Source organism: Bufo bufo, chromosome 3, assembly GCF_905171765.1.
Source record: "Bufo bufo chromosome 3, aBufBuf1.1, whole genome shotgun sequence".
NCBI lineage: Eukaryota > Metazoa > Chordata > Amphibia > Anura > Bufonidae > Bufo > Bufo bufo.
The window spans coordinates 572,098,261-572,115,685 of NC_053391.1; the positions used below are offsets into that span (position 1 = coordinate 572,098,261).

Sequence of the window (17,425 nt, forward strand, 5' to 3'; positions counted from 1 at the left end):
GCCTCTGAGCTAACCATGTTACCCGGCGACTCAAGGAGAGATGTGAGTGGGAGGGATGATGATCTAACCCCTCTAGATGAGGAATCTAGCAAGGTTTGCAAAGGTGGTGCCCAGAACGTCGCTGACCGTGAGAAGTGGGGAGGGGAAGGGAATAAAACAGTGGGAAGAGCCTAGCCAGTTCCATGCGTCTAGCGTAGCTCTGAGGATAGGGTAGGCAGAGAGAGAGAGATGTGTGGTAAGTGTTGGTGGCCTAGGAAGAGAGCCCGTAGAGGTCTACCTATGATGCTCTGTTCTAAGGCCACCCAAGGTTTGTATCCGGGATTCCGTAGCCAGTCCACGGTCCTTACCATACAGCTCTGGGTCTGGGAGACCAATGCCACCAGTCTGCCGAGGTTGGGACAGTAGTGAATAAGAGAGTCTCGCTTTTTTTCCCATTCCAAATAAAAGCTCTGAATTTTTGCTTGAGTGAGGCGTAATAGGACTTAGGGACTAGGATTGGTAGCACCTGCTGAAGGTAGGTGAGGCGGGGTAAAATTAGGGATGTGAGAATGTTCTTACATCTGAAACAGGAGAGCGTAGGGGCGGTGGAAAAAAGGTTGTCAATAGCATTAAAAATGGACGCCTTTAGGGGAGTATAGTTAAGGGAAAAGAGGTCTGATATATGGGGCTAATCTTCACTAGATATGTGATGGTAGGGGAGGACCAATTAAAGGGAGAATCTTTCATCAGTTTCTGTTTTATAGGACGTGGTATCCCGATACACAGTATCAACGATTTACTTGCATTAATTTTAAAATTGGATAGGGTGCTATAGTGGTGCAGGTGCCGTTAAATAGCAGGTAGAGAGTCCCTAGGGTTGGTGGTCATTATCATTACATCATCGGCAAAAGCCGCTATCTTGTGATCCCATCCACCCAATTCCATGCCCCTGATGACTGTGTCTGCTCGTAGAGTAGCCAGAGGAGGTTCCATAGCTAAAATGATTAGGAGAGAAGAAAGGGGACAACCTTGGCGAGTGCCATTATGTATGTGGAAAGGGGGGGATAGATCTCCATTGACCATGACGAGGGCTGTGGCATGAGCATACATAGCAAAGATAGCCTGTACATAGAGATCAGGGAGGCCAAAGTTCAATAACACTAGTCCCAGTTAATTCTGTTGAATGCTTTGTCAGCATCCGTGCTGAGAAGAAGCAGGGGAGAGGAGGTGTGATTAGCATGACACAACACGTTGATTACTCTAGACGTATTGTCCCTGCCCTCTCTATTGCGAATAAAACCCACCTGATCTCCATGTACCAACAAGGGGAGGAAATTTGTGAGTCGATTGGCCAACATCTTGGCTAGGAGCTTAAGGTCAATATTAAGAAGGGAAATAGGCCTATAGTTTGAACAATGCTTGGGGTCCTTCCCCTCTTTGGGTATCAGAGCTATGTGAGCAGTCGCCATGTCCCTGGAGAACGGGTTACCCTGTAGGGAGAGATTGCAGACTTTAAGGAGATGAGGAAGGAGTTGTTTCCTAAAGGTTTTGTAATAAGAGGTCGGTAGGCCATCCGGGCCGGGACTTTTGCTGAGGGGCATCTGACAGAGGGCTGCAGAGAGTTCATCTATGGTGAAGGGGGCGGCTGGATCTGTAAGAGGTGGAAGGGAGATCGAGTCGAGAAAAGAAGAGACAAGAGAAAAGTGTGACGCAGGGGCGATGGGTGGAGGAAGGTTGTATAAAGTTTCATAGAAGTCCCTAAATTGTTTGGCTATTTGGTTGGATGAGAAAATAGGATGGCATGAAGATTGCCGGGACACATGTTTTGCGGATCCGCGAATTGCATCCTAACACCAGAAGTAAATTAGGAAAAGCGGAGAAGTAGCCTTTGCTCATTATACAGTACTTTGCCACTCCAGTGGTGAAACTAGAAATGACTGGGCCCCACAGCAAATTTTTGAACAACCCTCTCCCACTACCCTAGCAACTTCTTTGCAACCTTCACTCCTGTGGCTAGTTAGCTGAGGCCCAGCATCCACTCCGTCCATTTCCTACAGTGTCACTGTATACAGTGTCATTGTATAATCCTATTGAGGGGACTCTGGCAACAAAATCTTTTAGTTCTCCTCCAGTATGGGTCCCTTCTGAGTTTGGGCGCCAAAGCAGCTGCTTCGCCTGCTTCTCCTATAGCTACACCCCTGTACCTGTCTTTATGATCCACACCTGTTCTTTGCTTCAGAGACTGAACAATACCTGATTGTATACCTGATTGATTGGATAACAGTATAAACACCCCCCACAATGCCCAGGCCCCAACTATGGAAGATACTTACATGGTACCTGAAACCCGCATCCCTCCAGATCCCTGAAGGGCCGCCACTGCATCTCCCTGTCATGCAGATCAAAACATCCTGCCAAGGAAGGGGGTGCAGCCAATTGCAGGCCGTGATGGTGACCTGCTTCACTAGCATCATGGGTGACCTCATACGTGATGCAAGGGGGCTGGACACCATTGTGGCCTGATATTGGCTGCAAGCCACCCACTACCCCCTTGCCAGATGTTTTGATCCACGCAACAGGGAGATGCAGCAGCGGCTGTACAGGGATCTGGACATGCAAGTGCAGATGCAATGCGATTTTCATGGATGGTTGCTAAGAGATGTTGTTTGTAAACATTCCGTTTTTTATCACGCGTGTGCAAAACTCAGTAAATCGCATTGCACCCGCGCGATAAAAACTGAACGACTGAACGCGATCGCAATCAAAACTAAATGGCTTTGTTTGCGAAATCGCGCACTTTTCACTGAACGGATCCGGAGATAATCTGGACACGCTCATCTGCAAGGGGCCTAACTTGGTTTTAGAAACTGTATTTAGGGCCAATTGTTAACATCATGTCAGTAAGGGCTCAATCACACAAACGTATTTTCTCTCCGTGTCCGTTCCGCTTTTTTTGCAGACCGTATGCGGAACCATTTACTTTAGGCTCCATTCACACGCAATTTTGCGGAACGGGTGCGGACCCATTCATTTTCTATGGGGACGGAATGGATGCGGACAGCACACAGTATGCCCTCAGCATCCGGATTTGCGGAGCGCGCCCCCGATCTTCAGGTCCGCAGCTCCGCAAAAGATAGAACATGTCCTATTCTTGTCAGCAGCTTGCGGACAAGAATAGGCATTTCTATTGGGGTGCCGGGCGGGTGTGTTGCGGAACCGCAATTTGCGGGTCCGCAACACACCACGGACGTGTGAATGGAGCCTTAATGGGTCCACAAAAAAAACAGGAGTTACTCCGTATGCATTCCGTTTCCGTATGTCCGTATTTCCGTTCCGCAAAAAAATAGAACATGTCCTATTATTGTCCGCATTACGGACAAGGATAGTACTGTTCTATGAAGGGACAGCTGTTCCATTCCGCTTCTTTGCTCCCCTAGGCATTTCAGTGGTGCGGCTAAAACAGCGTTGCTAGGTGTCCTTTGTCTCCTATCTTGTATATACAGAAGATGGAGGACTTAGCAGTGGGCAGTCCTGAACGCTGCGTGCGCGCTCCCGTTCGACCGCTGAAGTGACTTGCTTCTAGAGCGATGTAATTCCAGTTCTAGGGACAAATAAAGCACCAAGCTCTCTCAGGAGAAAAAGGGCATGTTTAAAGGGTATTCCTATCTTAGACAATGGGGGCATACCGCTGGGACCCGCACCTATATAGAGAAAGGAGCAGGGAGCGATGTGGCTGGAGGACCCCAGATTTCCCGGGGTCCGTCCACCACCAGGCGCTAATCCCCGCCTGCTCCCATTCATTTCTATGGGGCAGACGGCAATAGCCGAGCCAGCCGCATAGAAATGAATGGAGGGGCGGCTGCGCATGCGCAGTGCGCTCTCCTTCACTTTCAGGGCTTCGTTCTCGATTTAGGTGCGGGTCCCAGCAGTGGGACTCACACCTATAAGACAATGAGGGCATATCCTAGCGATATGCCCCCATTGTCTGAGATGAGAAAACCCCTTTAACTGTAGGAAAAGCCGATTGGTTGACGTGAGGCTGCGCGTTCCCGAGGTGATCATAAGTCATTCTGGGTAGTTAGTAGGTAGTCTGGGTCTTAGCCTCAGGGTAAGGGCATCGCGGTCATTTTTACAAGATTATCAGAGAGAAGTCTTGTGAGGAGCGGTTGCTATGGACGGAATCTTATTAAACGAGGTATTTGAACACAGTAATTAGTGATTATGGAATATCACCACAGCAGCAACAACATATAGGAAAATTTAATTTAGAGTGAAAATATAACAGTTACCCTTTAAGGGGCCATTCAGGAAAATGAGTCCTCTAAGTTCTCATTTTTGCTGAAACAATGCGTTGACTCTTAATTAGAGCCTGAGGCCTAGAAATATTTTCAGCTTTCTAATAAGCGGTAGCTCAGTCTTGTCTCAGCAAGATTTCAACATCAAAAATCTAGAATCCTGGAAACCTCATGTGAACAGTAGCCGACACCCAAACACTTTATCCTTCCTGTATTTCCACATCACTTACTGTAGGTGTTAACCCATTACTGCTGGGGGAGTCAAGTACACATGCAAATGTCTTACAAATCACTTGCAGACCTCCTGACAGAGACAAGAAAATGAGAACACAATCTCTGAGTGATAAAGACACTACTAGCTCTAGTCTTCTTACCTCTCCCACAGCAGAACTTATCTCCCTGCTAGCTTTCGGTTTCTTTCAGCTCGTCCGCTGTGTTTTCAGGAATATTCGATAGTTCATATGGTGTTCAGTCCAAGTCCATTAACATCCAAAAACAGATAAAAGTCAAGACCCTCATGGATAAAGTTATAACCATGAAACCCCACGGCACTTCTCGTATTCCTCTCAGTGGAGAAATCTGCTCTCTGCTACGTATTTTTCTTGCTTTCACTTCCTGATTTAAGCACAGTCTATTAGCAGTCTGTCCTTTTTTTTTTTTTTTGTGCCTCGGCCCTGCCCTTAAACTTGCACAAATTTCCTCTGTGTGGTGGTTTATTTGGAACGTATTTCTATCCAATTGTTTTACTCTCTGTGACTTGTATGGCGAGTTACAGTTATGTTATGTTATGTATTTCTTCCTGCAGGTAGCAAGATGGACAACTTTGAATAGTGTTGTGCGTGTCATTTGTCATGCTGTCTTCAGCCCATGTAAAACATGTATAAAAAAGGATTTCGGTTAGCTCAGCAACTAAAAGGCAGCGATGATCTTGGCTGCTAGTATATTTCATGAACAGTGGAGGAGGAGAATTTAGACCGACACATCCAAAATCAGAGGTGCGCATCCAAGCTAACATGAAGACAACAAACAAACAGTATACGACACCACATTGTTATACATGAAAACAATGGAACTAGGGATTATCTGAACTGCATCGTTACTATGCATAAAATGTAATTACATGGGTCTATGTTCAGGCCGATTATCAGGAATGAACCTTCCTGCAAACACTCGTCCGCCTATCTAAAGGTGCCACAGATCACTCGATGAACAAGTGAAGCACTTATTTATCGGGTGAAATGATCAGAGGTGCAGACACCTCAATCATTGTTCAGATCTTCCTGTCTCTGCTGCCCAGAAGCAATGATTTTATATGGGGATAAGCAGCCATTACTCATCCTCATACTGTGAAGGAGATTGCTGCATGTAAATGCATTGCTTCACCTCCACTTAATGAGCAGCCAGTTGTTAGGAAGGAATGCTTCCTTCCCAACAATCAACTTCTCCTCGCCTGATGTAAATCCACCTTTACCATTCATGAAAAATGGAAGCTTTTTGCACATGTTTTTGATCAAACTTGTGTTGAGCATGGGCCCATCTACCAACGACAAGGTGTTTTCTGCACATAGGTATCTAACACTAACAGAATTGCCTCTCCTAGGAAAGGCAAAACACACCACTGCTAAGGTCCCCCGCTAATGAACTCTTTCTTCTATTCCTGATGTGAAAACATTTTCATGCAGAGGCCACTAGGAGCGAGCTCACTGCAAAGAGATTATTACAGCTACCATTGCAGACAATGGTAACTGTATAAACTATTATACACTGAGTTCCCCCTAGTAGTGGCTGCAGGCAGACAGATTTGTAATATGTGAAGGGAAGCAGGATATTTATTGTTTGGTATGGGGCCCTATGAGATCTGTGTATGCCCCCTTTTATAAGGTTTGTCTACTGCAACTGATATATAGGATGAAAGTATGTGTTCTACAAGCATACTTGCCAATGAACTGAGGGATTCGGGAGATTGGCTGGTGTTGACATGCCTCTTTCATCATGCTGCTCACCCATATTCCTTAAAATCACACACACCCTTTAATACAGTGCTTCCCCTTACCCCCCACCCACAGCCTGAAGCCCTTTATCTAAGTATTCTGCCCCTTGGCAAGCCTGTAGCTAAAGGCTCATGTGCCCAGATGCATCCTGCTCCACTATTCAACTGTATCTGCATCCTGAGGTTCAGTTGCAAGCAGGGCCGTCTTTAATATTGATTGGACCCTGGGCAAAAATTTACTTGGGCCCCCTGGATCCCGCCTTCCCACACCTTAGCAGGCAATCACTCCCTCCACCACAACACACACACAAAAAATCCACACATCTGGTAGAGTACACTGAATGACTGTAAATACTTCCAGTTCTGAAGACTCCAGCGGCTCAGGATCAGTGCTCTGGGCAGCTGGGCTCAGGCTGGAAGTGGGCACCGCTCTGCAGGAAGGAGACCGGGGCTCGGTTCACCCTAGTGTTACAGTGCACCCCAGCACCCCACAGTATGCAGTATAGCACCCTATAGTATACAGCAACCCACAGTATGCAGTATAGCACCCTATAGTATACAGCACCACACAGTATGCAGTATAGCACCCCACACTATACAGTACCCCACAGTATATAGTAGAGCAGTATAGTAGCCCACAGTATACAGCACCCCACAGTATACAACACCTCACAGTATACAGTAGAGAAGTATAGCACCTCACCGTATACAGCATCCCAAACTATACACGATACAGCACCCCACACTATACAGCCCCCCACACTATACAGTACAGCAGTATAGCACTCCACAATATACAGCACCCACAGTATACAGTACAGCAGTATAGAACTCCACAATATACAGCACCCACAGTATACAGTATACAGCCCCCACAGTATACAGGCCCCCACAGTATACAGCACCCCACTATACAGTAGTTTACAGTATATTAGCATAACAGCCCCTGTCACCTTTTTCTGATGTAATCTTCCCACAAAAAAGCTCCACAGTTAAGGCAAACTTCTACAGCAACACTCCTGGTAGGACCTTGATGACCTCATAGCCATGTGACCAGTAATATTGCTAGGTTACTGGTCACATGGTGATGATGTCATCTAAGGTCCTAGAGAATCACAGCTCTCACAGTACACTGCCTGGAGTGCAGGCAGGGTTGCGACTAGTTCCCATCCTGCAGATTCACCTAGTCAATTCTGAGGATGGGAACTAGCTTGCTCAGTGTAAACAGGCTAGTTCCCATCCCACAGAATAACCTTTTGCCCCCTAGTGGTCAGGTCATGTATAAGGATGGGAACTAGCCAGTTCACTTTGAGTGAGCTAGTTCCCATCCTCCTAAATTACCTTTCTTCATTATTACCATACAGGTTATTTAGAAGGATGGGAACTAGACGGTTCACTGTGAGTGAGCTAGTTCCCATCCTCCTAAATTACCTTTCTTCATTATTACCATACAGGTTATTTAGAAGGATGGGAACTAGACAGATCACTATGGGGGGGGGGGGAGCTAGTTCTTTTTTCATATATGTGTTCCTTTAAGTATTTTGATTATTAGAATACGGAATGTTTAGATCAGACTTAGTGGTACTAACTTCACAATCCCTCATTATAGTTCTTCCACTCCAAAATACAAAGCCATGGTTTCCAGTAATTTACTACATGTTTATTTTATGAAGGATTTTTAAGCATAATTTAACATGAAAATTATGTATGTATATTTTATTTTTAAATTGCAAGTGAATATAATTTTACATGTTATCAATCACGCTTTTTTTCTGTTTCCCATTATCATGGTCTACTGCTTTAATCCTAAAAACATTTTCCCTCCCCATCTATTACACAAGCAGGGGTTTCCTTACTTTATTCTTTTTCTTTCAAGTTCAAGCTCTAAGCCAGGTATTATATTAAATTAATTAATGGGTACAGGAGATGTGTTTAGTTTCACACATTATCACATGTGCAGTCTAGTTTTTTCACTATGCTCTTTCACTTGAGTATTAAGGTGCCCACACACCTTACAATTTATCTGCAGATTTTCTGTGGTCAGATGGAAAAAGTGCAACAGATTGGCCCAGGTGGAGATTACCCCATCCACACAGTTAAGTGTAGATGATGGAATCTGTTCCACCTTTTCCATTTGACCACAGAAAACCTACAGATAAATTGTAAGGTGTATGGGCAGCTTTATGGTTCTCCAAATAGTGGGGACATGTAGATCCTTTTAAGATATCATCTGTTCATAAGGTCAAACACGAGACACCTTAACGTATGGTGTTTATGAATATGAAAAACAGACAAATCAAATAGACAATCAAAGAAAAAAGAACATTGTGTTTATCACCATGAAAAACACTAATACATTTATTCAACTTTATTATTGTCAATTATTTTCTTTATTCAGTATAAACAATCTTGCATAGTATACAACTATAAAGAATAGAAAAAAAATAATCTAAATTATTGTTTGCAACCAGGGCAATGAAATAGTTTTTTCGATGTAACACATCTGTCAGTCTTTTTCAGACCAACGCAGGTAAAATGGAACCATTTTTTGCATATAAAACATTCCACCATGCTGGTTTTTGGTTTGTGAATGTTACACAGGCAGTGTTTTGTAAGCTGAAATATTTTCCTAGTAATTGTATTTGCAATTTCTGTTGGCCATGGGCAAGATCTATTGCGTTTGCTATGGCAAAAGCACCACAGTCATTTGCACCATCTTGTTTCTGGCAACAAACAAGTTCCAGGTCAAGTACATGATATTCTCCGGAAAAGAGAGGGTCATATACTTTGCAGTTTTTTCAACGTTTCAGGGACTCTTGTAGATTTGAATTCAAACACTGTCACATGTGTCCCTGAACTTTGGGAAACCACCCAATGGGCTCCCAAATGGTGAATCTGTAAATACTTCTTGACTATTGTAATACTTCTTGACTATTTATACATGATACAGAGTCATGGGATAGAATTACGGTATCAAATAGCCCGGAGATGGCTGGAAAATCAGTGGCTATCAGATACTGAAATATATTGATCATTTTATCGTCCAGCCACTCACAATTTATAATAGCTTTTTTATCACAATGAGTGAGTGTTATACCATTTATGGTAACCCATTTCCTGTCATTGATATTTGCTTCTTCTACTGATTGTGCTGATTCTTTTACAGTATCCCAAACATCCAGTTTCATTTGTTCTGCCCTACTCCCAAACCTTTCAGAGCCTTGTTGTTTGGGCTTCCCATAAAGCCTTTTGGGAAGGGGTACAACATTTTGAATGATTTCTTTCTTTTGAGGGGATTCAATTAATGGGAGGCCATGGTCGGTGGGAATTTTGCTAAAAGATTTTTCTAATAGCAAATCAATAGATCTTTCCAGCTCTATGAGGTAGTCCTCATCTTTTTGTAAATATACACTGTCTAGCAGTCTCTTTATCTTTTGCGTGCAACTCCGTATCCTGATCGTTCGTTTTGTTCTCCTCCGTTGTGGGAGCTTTGATACAGAATTTGTGGATGCAGATGTAGTGCACCACTCTTTTAACTTATTGTCCACAGTTGGTTCTGTGTCTGGAATGAAACAGTCCGTGTCGAGGACAAAAAGCGGGTTCTGAATGTAAGCTGGATCCAGTTTTTCCCAACCCCATTCCTTCTCAAAAGCAAAAATTGCACACATGTGCTTGCAAGGCATGAAGTTCTTTTTCCAGTCTAAACAATTACATGTTGGTATTTTTTCTGACACATTGACAATGTAAGTTTTATCATGTTCGGTTTCACTCTTTACATCAAATATTCCGGAGGAATCTTTTCGAATTTTGATGTCTGCAGTGATTAAACTGCTTGCCAATCTTTTCATTACATGTGTGACAAAATCTCGTGGGCGATTTCTTAAGAAATTTGGGACTTCTTCTGAATATTTTCTATATCATTGGGAACTTTGCAAGTTCAGCTGTACATACCTGGATAACAGATAAAACGTATAATTACCATCAATGCAGACTATAATATATATTTACACACGCTCATTAAACCTTTTTATGCTTTTTAACCTTGAGCCCCAATATGTTATATTTCGTTTGGATAATTTATGAAAGGTATTGACATAGTGCTGACATTTTAGGCAGCACTTTACATAGTGCACATTACCCTTTAGTCCCTGCCCTCAAAGAGCTTAAAATCTAAGGTCCCTATCTCACATGCATCCATACGAGGGCCAATTTAGACAACAGCCAATAAACCTAACACAGCATGTATTTGGAGTGTGGGAGGAAACATGAACAGGGGCGGAAATACCTCCGGTCGCACCGGAGCCATAGGCTGTGGGGGGCCTATTGAGGTCCGGTCCTATGCACCCCACCGTCTGGCTAAGTAGTGAGAGGTTCTGGCAGGTTGAGTCCGAGTGGGGAAGGGGGGGATTGGGGGGGGGAGCGAGGGGGGGTACATGGGCTATTATCAACATGGCATTGGACCAACAAACTAGCAATGCAAAATGAAATTATATCCTTTTGTGATGGGCTGTTATCTTTCAAGGATGGTTACTGTTTTTCTCAAATGCAAATCAATAGATGAATTCCACAAGCAGCCTTTTAATCATTTGTGACTGGAGCTAAAATAATAAACACAACTTTACAACACTCAGAAACATAGCATAAATATTCATTTGGTTGTGGACCTTTATGTATATTGAGAACATATTGAGAGTAGATATGTTGTAGCCTGTTATGTCATTTAATTAGAAAAGTGGAGTAAATGATTACAGATAGAGCCTCTGTTCTATCAAAGTTTGTGACAAAGTTAAAATGTGTGACCGGTGATGTGGTCACACATTTTAACGTAATCCCGCCCCAGTAATTCAGCTGTGGAATGTGTGACCGCTAATAGGTGAAGCATTCCAACGCTTTCTCAGCTGTTCCAGGGCAGATCGGCATCGCAAATCATATATGCAGGAGAACCGATCTGCCCTGGAACAGCTGATCAGTCCTGAAATGTCACTTCTCTCTGACTTTGTGAATGGGGTGGAATGTGAGATGGCAGTCAAAAAGTTAGATAGAAGTGACATTTCAGGACCGATCAGCTGTTCCAGGGCAGATCTGTGCACATACCATCTGCGATGCCGATCTGCCCTGGAACGGCGGAGAAAGCGTTGGAATGCTTCACCTATTGGCGGTCACACATTCCACGGCTGAAAAAACTGGACGGGATTACGTTTAAATGTGTGACCACATCACCGGTCACACATTGTAACTTTGTCACAAACTTTGATAGAACACCATCAGTGGGGTATGTCCGGTACCCATGTGAGGGGTCTGGGCAGCCCCTTACATGGGTATCGGCTGTACCAGGGGCTGCATGGCAGAGGTGACAGGGGAGGGGGTGGAGGAGGCCGGGACCCAGCAGGTAAGAAGAGTTGGGAGAAGGTACACGGAAAGGGATCACGGCGACCAGCCCACCTGAGGCCCTGCAGAGCCCACCATAGAGTCTCAGGTGGGCTATGCAGGATCTATGGTGTGCTCTGCAGGGTCTCAGGTAAGTCCAGAATCCAGCACGCTACTGCATCATTACAGACCGTGGGGTCTGTAATGGTCCCTTTGGTTATTAGGTCCGCCACTTATACATGAATAACCAGAGGCAAGCACAGGGAGAACATGCAAATTCCTTGTAAATTAAAAACATTAATTGTGTAGACATATACAGTACAGACCAAAAGTTTGGACCCACCAAAGAGTTTTCTTTATTTTCATGACTATGAAAATTGTAGATTCACACTGAAGGCATCAAAACTATGAATTAACACATGTGGAATTATATACATAACAAACAAGTGTGAAACAACTGAAAATATGTCATATTCTAGGTTCTTCAAAGTAGCCACCTTTTGCTTTGATTACTGCTTTGCACACTTTTGGCATTCTCTTGATGAGCTTCAAGAGGTAGTCCCCTGAAATGGTTTTCACTTCACAGGTGTGCTCTGTCAGGTTTAATAAGTGGGATTTCTTGCCTTATAAATGGGGTTGGGACTATCAGTTGCATTGAGGAGAAGTCAGGTGGATACACAGCTGATAGTCCTACTGAATAGACTGTTAGAATTGGTATTATGGCAAGAAAAAAGCAGCTAAGTAAAGAAAAACGAGTGGCCATCCTCACTTTAAGAAATGAAGGTCAGTCAGTCAGCCGAAAAATTGGGAAAACTTTGAAAGTAAGGGCTATTTTACCATGAAGGAGAGTGATGGGGTGCTGCGCCAGATGACCTGGCCTCCACAGTCACCGGACCTGAACCCAATCGAGATGGTTTGGGATGAGCTGGACCGCAGAGTGAAGGCAAAAGGGTGGCTACTTTGAAGAACCTATATATATACAGTACAGACCAAAAGTTTGGACACACCTTCTCATTCAAAGAGTTTTCTTTATTTTCATGACTATGAAGGCATCAAAACTATGAATTAACACATGTGGAATTATATACATAACAAACAAGTGTGAAACAACTGAAAATATGTCATATTCTAGGTTCTTCAAAGTAGCCACCTTTTGCTTTGATTACTGCTTTGCACACTCTTGGCATTCTCTTGATGAGCTTCAAGAGGTAGTCCCCTGAAATGGTCTTCCAACAGTCTTGAAGGAGTTCCCAGAGATGCTTAGCACTTGTTGGCCCTTTTGCCTTCACTCTGCGGTCCAGCTCATCCCAAACCATCTCGATTGGGTTCAGGTCCGGTGACTGTGGAGACCAGGTCATCTGGCGCAGCACCCCATCACTCTCCTTCATGGTAAAATAGCCGTTACTTTCAAAGTTTTCCCAATTTTTCGGCTGACTGACTGACCTTCATTTCTTAAAGTAATGATGGCCACTCGTTTTTCTTTACTTAGCTGCTTTTTTCTTGCCATAATACAAATTCTAACAGTCTATTCAGTAGGACTATCAGCTCCTCAACGCCACTGATGGTCCCAACCTCATTTATAAGGCAAGAAATCCCACTTATTAAACCTGACAGGGCACACCTGTGAAGTGAAAACCATTTCAGGGGACTACCTCTTGAAGCTCATCAAGAGAATGCCAAGAGTGTGCAAAGCAGTAATCAAAGCAAAAGGTGGCTACTTTGAAGAACCTAGAATATGACATATTTTCAGTTGTTTCACACTTGTTTGTTATGTATATAATTCCACATGTGTTAATTCATAGTTTTGATGCCTTCAGTGTGAATCTACAATTTTCATAGTCATAAAAATAAAGAAAACTCTTTGAATGAGAAGGTGTGTCCAAACTTTTGGTCTGTACTGTATATATATATATAAAGCTTTGAATATACAGTGGATACACAGTTTGGTGTGACTCTTTGTTCAAAAAAACTTGTCTGAACATGGCAGCATGAACAAATCCATCTAAACCAAGTTAAGTCCTACTGGCAAGTTGACAAGTTAAGTCCTACTGGCAGACGTGAGTTCGAGCACTTAGAATTGCTTTCCTGAGGGACCCTAACATAATATATACATATATATATTTTCATGATGGCCTGATAGCACTTTTTCAAGACCAAGTACAAGTACTTCCCCTCATGTACTTGCCAATGAGCAATACTTTTTTTGATATAAAACAAAAAAAAAGAAACTACTGATTCGTGCACAATTTATTTAATATTATGACTGCTGGTATTCTGCATTGTGCTGTGTTATGTACTAATGCTTTGATGTGTTGTAGTCCGCTATAGCAGGCGGTATTCAGTATTGTGCTGTATAATGCAATATTCCTGTAATTTGTAGTCCTATATAGAACGCAATGCATAATACTAGCAACTATAGGGGAGCACAACAAATTCCAGAAATGCAATATACTTACAGTGTATAATGTATTGCTGGGATTTGTATTCCTCTATAGCTAATGGTACATTGCTCCAATGGTGGACTGGGCCGGGGGGCACTTGCCCCCCGTGCCTCTCTGCTGCCTTTAAAAACAGACCCTGCCCACGGCCGTCAGGGTCCCGACACTTGGCCCCGCTAAATGAAGCCTCGGGCTGCCGGTGCAGTGGCCCACTGCCGCCTCTCTGCCACTTGCAACGCATCAGATGTAATTGCACGTCCACTCGCTCAGGATTACAGGGCCGCGTCTGCCTGATGCAGCCAGCCCGGATTGCGTTCCGGGCTGGCTGGATCAGGCAGACACGGCCCTCTAATCATGCACTGTAGAGGGCCGCCTCCCGAGGAGCGAGAGGCCGACGAGTACAGAGCCGCATCTGGCGAGCAGGCTGGCCGGCCGGGTGCATGTGACAGAGAGGCGGCGGAGGGAGCCACTGCATCTGCGGCCACAGCAAACCCCCCCAACAACCAGGGTCCAGGGAGCCCCCACTGACCACCAGGGTAAGGTGACAATTTTTAAAATAAAATCGTGGACATTTTTAAATGTTCCTGGGAACATGAAATCAAACTTTTTTTCATGTGGAGTGTGGATGCAGGCTGCTGTCTCTGTCAGCAGCGAGCATGAGGCGGGGAGGAAGTGCGGTGCATGTATGTGGGTGGGCGGCTCTGGCAGCGGCATGTGGAGCGTGGAGGCGGGCGGACGGCTCTTGCATCGGCGAGCGTGAGATGTGGAGGAGGGGTGTCATGTGGAGGCACCAGCAGCGGCTCGTGGAGGCGGGCGGGCGGCTCTGGCAGTGTAGCGTGGAGGCGGGTGGGGGCAGCTCTGGAAGCGGCGAGCATGAGTCGGGGAGAAGGTGCGGCGCGTGTGGATTGATGAACAGGGACAAGTAATAGAACGCTGATTAATCCATAATTGAAAATTTTGACAAATTTTTCATTTGTGGTTTATATTCGAATTAGCCTATTAGTTGTTGCAGAACTAATAACATGTAGTTGTACTATGGATCATTTAACCTATTCATATTAGCAGGGGATCATTGTAAATGTATTGCTACAGCAAACAAATGCAAGATTTTTTTCCTTTGTGCCTAAAATTCAAACATAACAATGTATGATTTTCCTACTGTAAAAAAAACAAAAACTTTGAATGTAGCACAGTAATCATTTCTACAAGCATGCAGTTCTTGTAGCCCTCTAGATAATTTAGTTTTAATATTTCGTTTTGTCTTTCCAGCCCATTGTTTGTTTGGATTGCAATTAGCATTTCTGAAGTTCGATGGAGATGTGCCCATTTCTGATTTTAGAAGAAAAAAAAAATGTCAAAACAAGTTTTTTTTTTAAATGGTCAATGACTTTGACTATTATCATACATATAAAAATATAGTTCTATTTTTTTTATGTAAAGTTAATAAAAATAATTTGTTACCTTTATATGAGGCATCCATTTACAGTTGCAAGAAAAAGTATGTGAACCCTTTGGCATGATATGGATTTCTGCACAAATTGGTCATAAAATGTGATCTGATCTTCATCTAATTCACAACAATAGACAATCACAGTCTGCTTAAACTAATAACACACAAAGAATTAAATGTTACCATGTTTTTATTGAACACACCATGTAAATATTCACAGTGCAGGTGGAAAAAGTATGTGAACCCCTAGACTAATGACATCTCCAAGAGCTAATTGGAGTGAGGTGTCAGACAACTGGAGTCCAATCAATGAGATGAGATTGGAGGTGTTGGTTATAGCTGCCCTGCCCTATAAAAAACACATACCAGTTCTGGGTTTGCTTTTCACAAGAAGCATTGCCTGATGTGAATGATGCCTCGCAAAAAAGAGCTCTCAGAATACCTACGATTAAGAAATGTTGACTTGCATAAAGCTGGAAAGGGTTATAAAAGTATCTCCTAAAGCCTTGCTGTTCATCAGTCCACGGTAAGACAAATTGTCTATAAATGGAGAAAGTTCAGCACTGCTGCTACTCTCCCTAGGAGTGACCGTCCTGTAAAGATGACTGCAAGAGCACAGCGCAGACTGCTCAATGAGGTGAAGAAGAATCCTAGAGTGTCAGCTAAAGACTTACAAAAGTCCCTGGCATATGCTAACATCCCTGTTAGCGAATCTACGATGCGTAAAACACTAAACAAGAATGGATTTCATGGGAGGATACCACAGAGGAAGCCACTGCTGTCCAAAAAAAACATTGCTGCACGTTTACAGTTTGCACAAGAGCACCTGGATGTTCCACAGCAGTACTGGCAAAATATTCTGTGGACAGATGAAACCAAAGTTGAGTTGTTTGGAAGAAACACATAACACTATGTGTGGAGAAAAAGAGGTACAGCACACCAACATCAAAACCTCATCCCAACTGTGAAGTATGGTGGTGGGGGCATCATGGTTTGGGGCTGCTTTACTGCGTCAGGGCCTGGACGGATAGCTATCATATTAAAGGAAAAATTTATTCCCAAGTTTATCAAGACATTTTGCAGGAGAACTTAAGGCCATCTGTCCACCAGCTGAAGCTCAACAGAAGATGGGTGTTGCAACAGGACAACGACCCAAAGCATAGAAGTAAATCAACAACAGAATGGCTTAAGCAGAAGAAAATACGCCTTCTAAAGTGGCCCAGTCAGAGTCCTGACCTTAACCCAATTGAGATGCTGTGGCATGACCTCAAGAAAGCGATTCACACCAGACATCCCAAGAATATTGCTGAACTGAAACAGTTCTGTAAAGAGGAATGGTCAAGAATTACTCCTGACCGTTGTGCACGTCTGATCTGCAACTACAGGAAACGTTTAGTTGAAGTTATTGCTGCCAAAGGAGGTTCAACCAGTTATTAAATCCAAGGGTTCACATACTTTTTCCACCTGCACTGTGAATGTTTACATGGTGTGTTCAATAAAAACATGGTAACATTTAATCCTTTGTGTGTTATTAGTTTAAGCAGACTGTGATTGTCTATTGTTGTGACTTAGATGAAGATCAGATCACATTTTATGACCAATTTGTGCAGAAATCCATATAATTCCAAAGGGTTCACATACTTTTTCTTGCAACTGTATGTGAAAACCACTTCCTTAATGAGTTTGTTTTTTTCCAAATATTTGAATGAGTTAAAGTTTGCAATGCCATGTTATAATCTTCGACGGATGAGGCAAATGCAATTCTAGGTAACATGTTCAGCACAGTTTTGCGACTCTCATATACCCCATGATCTCGTTTGTTCACCCATTCAGTCCAGGCTTTTTCACGGTGGAAGTCGCAAAGCTTTTTTTTTGCATCTAGATTGAAAAGTAAAAAATAATTTCC

General features: G+C 43.5%; 1 protein-coding gene across 2 annotated transcripts in view; it reads right to left on the reverse strand.

Annotated features, from left to right (window-relative positions):
• Positions 1-5,064, reverse strand: part of STAT6 (signal transducer and activator of transcription 6) — a 294,170-nt gene extending 289,106 nt beyond the window's left edge. The window contains exon 1 of one of the 2 annotated variants that reach the window (XM_040425717.1): positions 4,649-5,064. The gene's annotated coding sequence lies outside the window, so the exon portion shown is untranslated. The remainder of the gene's footprint in view (positions 1-4,648) is intronic. The other variant, XM_040425718.1, reaches the window with a different exon arrangement.
• Between the last annotated feature and the right edge of the window lie 12,361 nt (positions 5,065-17,425).